The sequence below is a fragment of the Callithrix jacchus genome, chromosome 13, assembly GCF_049354715.1.
Source record: "Callithrix jacchus isolate 240 chromosome 13, calJac240_pri, whole genome shotgun sequence".
Taxonomy (NCBI): domain Eukaryota; kingdom Metazoa; phylum Chordata; class Mammalia; order Primates; family Cebidae; genus Callithrix; species Callithrix jacchus.
The window spans coordinates 45,307,398-45,316,971 of NC_133514.1; positions in this window are offsets into that span (position 1 = coordinate 45,307,398).

The following is a 9,574-nucleotide window of genomic DNA, read 5'->3' on the forward strand; positions in this document are numbered from 1 at the left end:
CCAGGTACTTGGGTGGCTGATGCAAAGGTTGCAGTGAGCCGAGATCGCACCACTGCATTCCAGCCTGGGTGACAGAGGGGTCTCAGGATAAGAGCAAAAGCAAGAAACCAGTGAGGAGGAAAGAAATGGTGTCTCCGTCAGGAACTCAGGAGCCTATGACATAACCTAGTGCCACCTCACTAGGGGCCAGCAGCAAGACAGCCAGCAAAGGCAGAGACCTCACTGCTATTTTAACACTTGTGAAGCCTTGTGGTTAGCTGGATGCACTTGGTCCCCAGGCAGTGTATTTGGGGCGGAAGGGGGTGGAGGAGGTGGGGGAAGCGAGGTGTTTACACACACCTCCTCAGCTCACATTCTACAAAGTGGAATCTTTTCCACAGTCATTTTAAAAGGCAGGCTGCCAGGTGGCTCTGGAGTTCTGCAGACAGGGGCTGGGGCCAGGTTCCCCAGGTGAGAGAACTCCTCACTGCTTCCTTGCCAGGTTAGCCCTCTCTTAGTCTTTAGTCGATGCTTAATAACGACTTTTTTTTTTTGGTGACAGAATCCAGGCTGGAGCTCAATGGTATCCCCGCTCACTGCAGCCTCCAACTCCTGGGTTCAAGCGATCCTCCCACCTCCACCTCCCAAGTAGGTGGGACCACCAGCAGACCTGGCTAATTTTTTAATTTTTTTGTAGAGAAGGGGGAAGGCAGGGGTCTTACTATGCTGCCCAGGCTGATCCTGGGCTCAGGGGATCCTCCTGCCTCCACCTCCCGAAGTCTCACTACTTAATGAAGGGCTGTAGGCCTTTCAGAACAGGCTAGCTGAAAAATCAATGCTGACTGGGAACAAAACGATGCCTCTGGGGCCAGGCGAGCCCACCCTGGCAAGGACCCGTTCCGTGGAGGTCTCCACTCAGCAACGGGTGTTGGGACGGCCTGGGCGGGTGTCAGCCACGGGAGTGGGCGTGGCGCTGAGCGGGAGGGGACCCGCAGATGGCAAAGGGTCCCTGGGGAGTGGGCGGGGTGTTCAGAGTGCGCACACAGATACCCACACAAACAAGCGGCCACTGTGCTGCCGTGGGACGCGTTATGCTCGCAACCGCCCTCCCACCTGGCATACAGGGTCACTCCGGGGACTCCGCAGCCCTGGGACAGCCGAGCCGGGGGCCGGCGATTCTGGTGGGGCCAGCGGGGAGCAGGGGCAAGGGCGGGCCCCATCCCTGAGAGAGAGCAGGAGTGGCATCAGGTGGAGAGGCGGCCACCGTGTGGCTTGTGGAGGCAGCGCGTGGGTGAAGGCAGGGCTGAGCCTTGAGGCAGGGCGCGGTGGGCGGTGAGGCAGGCAGAGGGCGGGGAGAGCAGCCAGGACTTCCAGCGGCAGGGGTGCACACACCTCCCTCTGAGATCCCAGGCCTGGGGGTCTCTTTCACTTGGAAAAGAAGGAAGGAGCCACGATCTCCCCTCCTCTCCCATTCCAGTGCTTCGTTTGCTCACCCTGACCATGGCATTCCCATAAGCTGTGTGTTCCAGAGAGCCCACCCCTGTGCCTGCTGTCCATGAGCTACTTGGACCTGGGGATAGGACCCCACTGGATGGGATGTTTACACTACTGCTGGGATCAAGGGCAGAACTGGGGGAAACTGCTCTGGATGAGGCACAGCACCCCTGGAGCACCCAGAACCCTTGAGTAGAAGCATGGGTAAGCCAAGACTCACTCGGTCCCAGCCCCTCACTGCTGCCCCTCCAGGGGTCCTATAGTTGCCCCAAGATGCATCAGCATCAAAATGACCTTCCCCACCTCACCCCACAGTCAGTGGTGAGGGTCCCACCTTACTCCAGAGCTAGTGTTTCTCTACCAGGCTCACCTCTCTGCAGCCCACGCATGAGGCCTGATTCTGCACTTGGCGCAGGATGGGAGTAAGTGGATGAATGAGGCAGTGGATGGGTAGGAAGGGAGACACCATGGGGAATGCAGGCAAGATGGTGGCCCCATGAATAGAAAGGTGGGGAGGATACATACCCTGGAAGAAGGGGCAAATCTTCCTCCAGGCTGTGACACTCCCTTGACTGGTGTATTGGCCCAATGCCACCTCCAGGAAGAACACCGGGATGCTGAAGGTGAAGAAGAAGATGAAGTAGGGGATGAAGAAGGCTCCTGCAGAAGAGGGAAAGGCAGGGCTGAGCCACATCCTGGCTTTTCCTCAGCCTCACTCCTTTCAGATTCCCTCACCCCCCTGCCAAACAAACACAGCCGCAACCAATCTAATTTTTTTTTTGAGACAGAGTCTCGCCCTGTTACCCAGGCTGGGGTGCAGTGGCACGATCTTGGCTCACTGCAACCTCCATCTCCTGGGTTCAAGCCATTCTCCTGCCTCAGCCTCCAGAGTGGCTGAGATTACAGGTGTGTGCCACCATGCCCAGCTAATTTTTTGTATCTTTAGTAGAGACGGGGTTTCATCATGTCGGCCAGGCTGGTCTTGAACTTCTGACCTCGTGATTCACCCACCTTAACCTCCCAAAGTGCTGGGATTACAGGCGTGAGCCACCACACCCCCAGTTCACAATCCTATTCTTAATCTCCCTTCTGACACCTCCCAAGGGCCCAACTAGGCCTGTGGTTGGTTGAAGTGCCTCTAAGTTGTGCCTTACCCTTGTTATGTGCTCTTTCCTGAAGCACTGACAACCAGACAATGGGAATTTCCCAAAGTTCTCTTTTGTGGTGAACTATTTCTTAAGGATGATCTAGTTCAGCGGCCATCCTCTTTTTCATAACCATGAAAAAGCCTCATGAGACTGATAGTTTCATTACTCTTTTTTGTCTTTTTTGAAATATTTTTCACTACAGAACTATGTTTACTAATTAATAATTAATAAATTTCCCTGCATATATTAATAAAATATAAAGCAAAAAATATAAGACATTTGAACTAATCTGTGACATCCTGTTTTCACATCTATCTATCATTAGATTGCTGGAAATGAGAAAATGCATTCCTGGCCTTTCTTTACTACCTTCCTAGACCACCAAAAACCAGTGACTCAAGATTGGGACCCCCAAACTCGTTTGGGCCCCTCATGTTGAAGATGAAAGAAAGGGTGTGTTTCCCAGGCGTTAGGCTGGGACAGAGGTATCCCAGCTCCAACATTCCATGATGTTACCAGGGATACTTATCTCTCTCTCCACCCCACCCCACCCCACAGCCAGGACCAAAACCACAGCCATAGCAGAAGCCAGCGGCAGGACAGAGACAGGGTGGGTGCCCAATGCTGGGGGTCCTTCCTCCCAAGCCCTAGTGCTCTCTCCCTCCCATGTGGCTGGGTGAGGACTGCACCATTACACAGGAACCAGCCAGCCTGGTTCCAAGGCCCTCTGCAGTCCTGGGCAAATCCTCCTCCACCAAAGGAGGGCTCTGCCTGGGTCACCTCCAGCTCCAACCCTAACATTTTATATGCCATGAGATGGTGGCCCTGGATGAAGAATGGAATCACTACCCTGCCCCCTCATCCTGCCTTCCCTGACTTTCTGGGTCAGCCTCCCCTCTCGGCCTCAGCATCATAGACTGAGCCAGCCCAAGAAAGCCCACTGCTATTTCTAAGAATTCATCAGTTCAAGCAGCTTGTGATGATAACTATAAGCTTTAAAACACATAGCAAGATACATAGTAGACACTCCGTAAATATTGGCCAGATTTAATATAAATAGTGTTTAGGAGGATTTTCTGAACAATGGTTATCTCTAAAGGTAAGTGTTCCTTTCTACCTTCCTGAGATGTTTCTAATATTTGCAATAAACATACACCATTTCCACAAGAAGAAGAATAAAGGTGATTTCAAAAGCAAAAAATGAATCTGACCCCTCACAAATGACTGCACATTAAATGATTCTATTCCTATGAAATATCCCTAATAGGGATCCATAAACGCAGGCAGCACATCTGTCTTTACGTTGCCAAGGGCTGACAGGGAGAGGGAATGAGGAGTGACTGCTAATGAATACAGGATTTCTTTTGGAGATGATGAAAATGTTCTAAATGGGTGCACAGTTCTGTGACTATAGTAAAAACCACTGGATTTTACACTTAGAAAAAGGAATCTGGTCCCTCCCCACCAAGACCCTGCTAATTTTTACACCCAGTGCTGAAAAATAATAAAATCATGTTTCTTTAATTTGAAAAAAACTCAAAGGCAAGATATTCCTCTGAGCAAAATTTTTCAGTGGCTCCCATCTCACTCAGAACAGAGCCTGAGTGGCCCCTGCTACCTCTCTGACCTCATCCCATTATTCTCTCCTCTCATTCTGCCCCAGCCACAACTGCCCTGCACCGCTCCTCAGACAGGCCTGCTCTTCTGCCCCCAGGACTCTGGCACTTGCTGTTCCCTCTGTCAGGAGTGATTTCCATCCATGGCACTTATACCTTCACCTCCTTCAAGTCTGCTGAAATGTCACCTTCCCCTCTGCACACCCAGTGTTCCCTATCCCTCTTCCCTGCTTCACCCCTCTCCCCTCCACTCGCCACCATTTGCCATAGACCATGTTGAACTGCTTGTCTGCAATCTGCCACAGACACAGGACAACCCCTCAGAATCCCTCTGCAGCATGTAGCACACAGAATGAGTTCTGTTCTGCACCTAGTACCAGGTCTGGCACGTGATGGGTCTGCAACCATATTTGTGAATGAATGACTGAATTCTATCAGCAACTGACATTTAGGTAGTCATAAAGGAGCTTGTTAAAAACCAGAATTTCTTGGTCCTGCCCATCACCTAATTTCATCTTCACTGTCATCCTGGGAGGTATTGTCCCCATTTCACAGAGGGGGACACTGAGGGTAGTGGTGGAGCTGGAAGCAAACTCAAGTCCTCCAACTCCAAAATAGCCCTCCTTTTATAAGCCATACTGCCCAGGAAGGAGGGCCCAGGTAGGGGCCCAGGTAGGCACTGCCCAGCTGCCAGGGCACAGCTCTTCCCACCACGTCTACTTCAAAGTGAACTCACCACCTCCATTTTTGTAGCAGAGATAGGGGAACCTCCAGACATTGCCCAGCCCAATGATCTCCCTGGCCACTGACAGCAGAGCTGTTCCAGTGGCCCCTCTCCTTCACCTGGTCCTCATCTTCTGGGTCCAACTTCTCTTCCTCCTCAGGGACCCAGGAGACTGCAGGAGGCCCATGCTCGTGGACTGCGACTTTCCCATCCATGGCTGCCTGGAGGATCAGGAGGCCCTGTTGGGTGGGCAGGATGATGAGGGCCAAGCCCTGGTGGGAAGAGAAGAAACGAGCTGTAAAACCTGATGTGTGCCTGCCAGCCGCACTTCCCCATCCTGGTCTCCGCTGTCAGCATATTGCTGCTCTTCTTCCCAAGTGCTTTATGGCATCTACACCTAAGGTCACCCTTCAGTCTCACAACTCACAGAGCAAATAAGGAGCAAATCTTAGTTTTCTGAGTTTGCAGATGAGGAAATCCAGGCCTTGACAGATGAAGTGACTTGCCCAAGACCACTCAGGAGCGGACTGTGAAGAAACACAGGCCTGGACTTGTTATTCTGTGTCTAGTCACCTGCCCAGCCAGCCCGTTGGCCCAGGTCCTTGGGCCGCTGAGTGACCTCAGCCTTGCTTCTGGCCTCCAGGCCAGAAGGAATCAAAGGCTGTGGAGGTAGCAAGGGTCAAAGGGCAGGTGTGGCCGAAGTGACTGCAGGGCTCTCTCCTAGCCAGTTGTGTGCTAAGGTGATTGATCAACTCAGAGTAAACAGGGGAGCTGGAAGCTCTGGGCAGCTCATTGGGAGGAAAAGAGAAGGTGGGGCCTCTGAACAAGGCTGGATGACAACCAGGATTGGCACCAGGGGCAGGTGTAAGCCTTCGAGGGAGCCCCAGCTCCTCTTCTCTCAGTTGCAGCTCTGTCCTGAGAAAAAGGACTCTGTCCTGAGAAAAACTGGGGGCATCTGTCCTGAGAAAAACTGGGGGCCCTGGTACCAGAAGGTGTCACCAGACCAGTTCTCACTTGGCTGGAAATCATCTCCAGATGACCCCCAAGATGACCAAATGACTGACCCCTCAAGAAAGAGGCCCAGCAGAGGCTGCCCATCTCAGCGGGTCACTGCCCTTCCCTTCTCCCTGCCCTCCTAGAAAGCCCAAAGCTCCCTAGCCCTCCAGAAAAATGACATGGGCCATTCTCAGTTCTACTCTCTGTCTCTTGGCCTGCTTGTTAGCTGCCAGGAGATAAAGCCAGTACTGTCAGGGTATATCTCCATTCTATGTTTGCCTTCTCCTCCCTCTCATACACGCAAACAATTTCTCTGAGGCCAGCTCTGCCTTTATCCCCAGGGAATTGCCAAGAGGAGGTACCCCAGACTGTGGAGGTGAGCACCTGTCCCACAGCCCCTCACCTCTGAGGGGCACTGGGGGAATCAAAGTGACTGGGTCGGCCAATGTTCCACACTTCTCCAAGGCTCCAGGGAAGCACAGGGACTCTTTTTATTAAGGGAGTCTGTGTTTATTTGTCGGTCCTTTTATTCCAGGCAACAGCCCAAGCCCAAGTCAGTTAGAAAGGCATGGGCAGGAGCCATTTGAGGTTATGAAAATGTTTGAAGGTGACTTGGAGGGTGCAGGTTATCCCAGGAATGGAAGAGCATGTCAGAGTGAAATTGGGACCTACTCATGGCAAGCTTAGCCCAGGAGGGAGGATGATAGTCACCCAGTGGAAATCAAAGACTGCAAGTCTCTGATATAAGGAAGAAGGCAAGGGAAAAGGGGGAGGAAAGAGAGCTTCTAGGTTCAGAGTATGCAAGCAGACCCATGGGGGCTTTGGGCACTGGAGCCTTGGGTTGAAAGAATGGGGAGTTTGGCTCCAGGGGAGCAGTTGTTAACAGCTGAACCCAAATGTGGATGTTGCTACAGAATTAGGACCAAGGCATCCTGAGAAATGACCCCAGAATCATCACCAAACAAATTAACAAACTAGTGAATGAGCTTGAAAACACTGATGTAAAAGCACCATACAGGAAACCCATGTTCTAATCCAGATCTAACTGTTCATAACAATAGGTTAACACCTGAGTAAGCACTATGTTAAAAGCAGGCACTCTTTGTATGCATTATTGAAGTGCATCCTCATAAGAATATTTAAAGTAGGTATTATTATTAGCTCCACTTTATGTGTGAGGAAGTGAAGCCCCAAGAGATTAAGGAACCATTCCTGGCACCTGCAGGGGCTTGGGACCCTATTCTTAAATGCCAGAATAAACTTACCAAGAGAGTGAGTAGAGGAAACGGGTCTCTAACTTGCTGTGTGACCTCAGGCAAATCATACGTCCTCTCTGAACTTTAAGTCTCCCTGGAAGAGAGAATAACCGCTGCTCAACAGGCGTTTTTGGAGGGTGAGGGGCTAAAAATGAGACTCGATAAAGAGAAGGAGAACTGACTGCCTTTGCTCGCCAGGCCATAGGGTTGCTCATCTCAGGGCCAGCCTCATGCACAAGGGCCCCTAGGGCAGTGGTCAGAAATGAGCCTTACCATTCCCAAACCACAGGCAGCTACTGCAGGACCAAGGTGGTCTCAAGAGTCAGAGGAGTGGAAACTTGCTGGGGAGAAGGAGTAAATGAAGGGAAAGCCAGAGGGGAGCAGGGGCAGGGAAGCAAACCACAGAACCCAGTTTGGGCCCAGGATTTGGGTTTTGTCAGAAACAGGGGAAGAGAGAAAAGGGAACATGAACTGATGAACTGACACTGACACGTGGTTTTTAAAAAAATAAAAGGTGATTGGGAGGACTGTAACTTATGGTTAAGAATGGAAATCCAGAATGGCAGAATGAAAGCAAGAGCAAGTGAAAAGGAAAGCTGGCCCTCAGCCATGGTAAGTCAAGGGGAAACAGGCTTAGACTGCAGCAAGAGGGATTTAAGTTAGACTCAGGGAAGAAATGGCCCAGAGGATGTTAGACACCAAAACAAGCTGTACCGGCTTCTCCTTTCTAGACTACTTTTGAAAGGCAAAGGACTGCACACCTCACCCCCGCTGTGCCCCTCCACCTTCAGTTGGCTGCCTCTCCAGCCCCTTGTGTCTCCTCCCCAGGCGGCACCACTACTTTGCTAAGCTGGAGCAGAGGGTGAGGGACCGGGAATGGGCCTCATCATACTTCAGTGCCCTCCAGAAGCAAACGCATCAATTCCCACACTAAGTTTGGTGCTGCCAAGAGGAAACCTTCAAGAGACTAGAAAGTCCAAAGTTAACTCTGTTTTCAGGTGCTGAGCATGTAGCCAGAGGCCTGGCTGGGCTAGCAGAGGAGCAGACAAGACCAGTAATGCTGCTGCCCATGTGCTTCTGGGGTCCCAGCTCCATTCCCTTTGCTCCCCAGTCCAGCTTAGAAACAGCTCAGCCCCTGCACATGGGGGGATGGGACATCCCAGCCCCTGCTTCAGCCCTCACCCACATACCAACACCCCTCCCCATACACATACTGGTACCATTTCCCATCATATCCCTTTGCACACACATACCTGTGTGCATAGCACCAAAACCTGGCTCTGTCTGTAGTCCTTCACACCCTGTGAGCTCCTTGTCTCAGCTGGTGGCAGCCCACAACTCCCTCAGTGTCCCCCTTGGGCACAAACACATCCATGCCACCCACCACCCAAAGCCAAGACAGCTTCCTCCTGGAGACACCTGGCATCCAGCTCAACATGCTCAGCCAGTAGGCAGAGGGCAGGAGCCCCTCACCTGTGATTATCCATTGCAGTTCCTGGGCCCTGAGGAATGCCCTGAGGTTTCTCCTGTCCACTCTTCCTTCCACCTCACTGGACACTGTCTGTTTCCCCTCCCTTCAGTCATATGATCACCCCTGCTTTCACCCATTGCTGTAACCAGCTCCCCATCAGTGGACTTTCTTGCTCCACAGGCTAATCTCTGAGCTGCTCCCACCTGGACGGGGTAGAGCTAGGGGGCACCCCTTGTCCTGAGAGTCATGAGCATCAGAATGGCCCTCTGGCCTGAGATTATTGCAGGTCCTGCCTCCTGTAGCAGACACGCACAGTTCCACAGAGTCTCCAGGGCTCTCCCTCCAGCCCCTCTGAGCAGCAGTGGGAGACTGCAAAGACCCAGCCACCCTCCACTTCCTGCTCACCTCAGCACCCCTCACTGGCTCCTGTGGTCAGTTCAGCTGCAGGCATCAGGTCTCCAGAAGAGTCCCAGGGCAGCGGCTTATGGGAAACCCAAGAGAGCCAGGACCTGAAAGAGAAACTGTCCTCCACATTCACACTTTATCCTGTTCTTCCTAGTGCAGAATCCCATCCGACTTGTCCAGGGACTCCCAGTCAGAAAGAAGCTGTGTGTGTGTGTGTGTGTACATACATATTGGGAAGTGAAGGGACAGAGAAACACCAGGAGCAACAGGAGGGACTGAGGCCAAAAGTTTGTGAACCAAGATTACAACATCCAACCTCAGGAAGCCGAGTCCTCTGTCAGCAGCACTCCCTGTCCCACTCCCACTGTGAACCCACTGCCTCCAGATGGGTGTCCTCCAGGGGGCGTGGTCCCATGGTGACCCCCCAGAGCTGGGCTGAGCTGCTCCCTTGGGCAGGGGAAGGGGCTCAGAGACTCACACCCTGA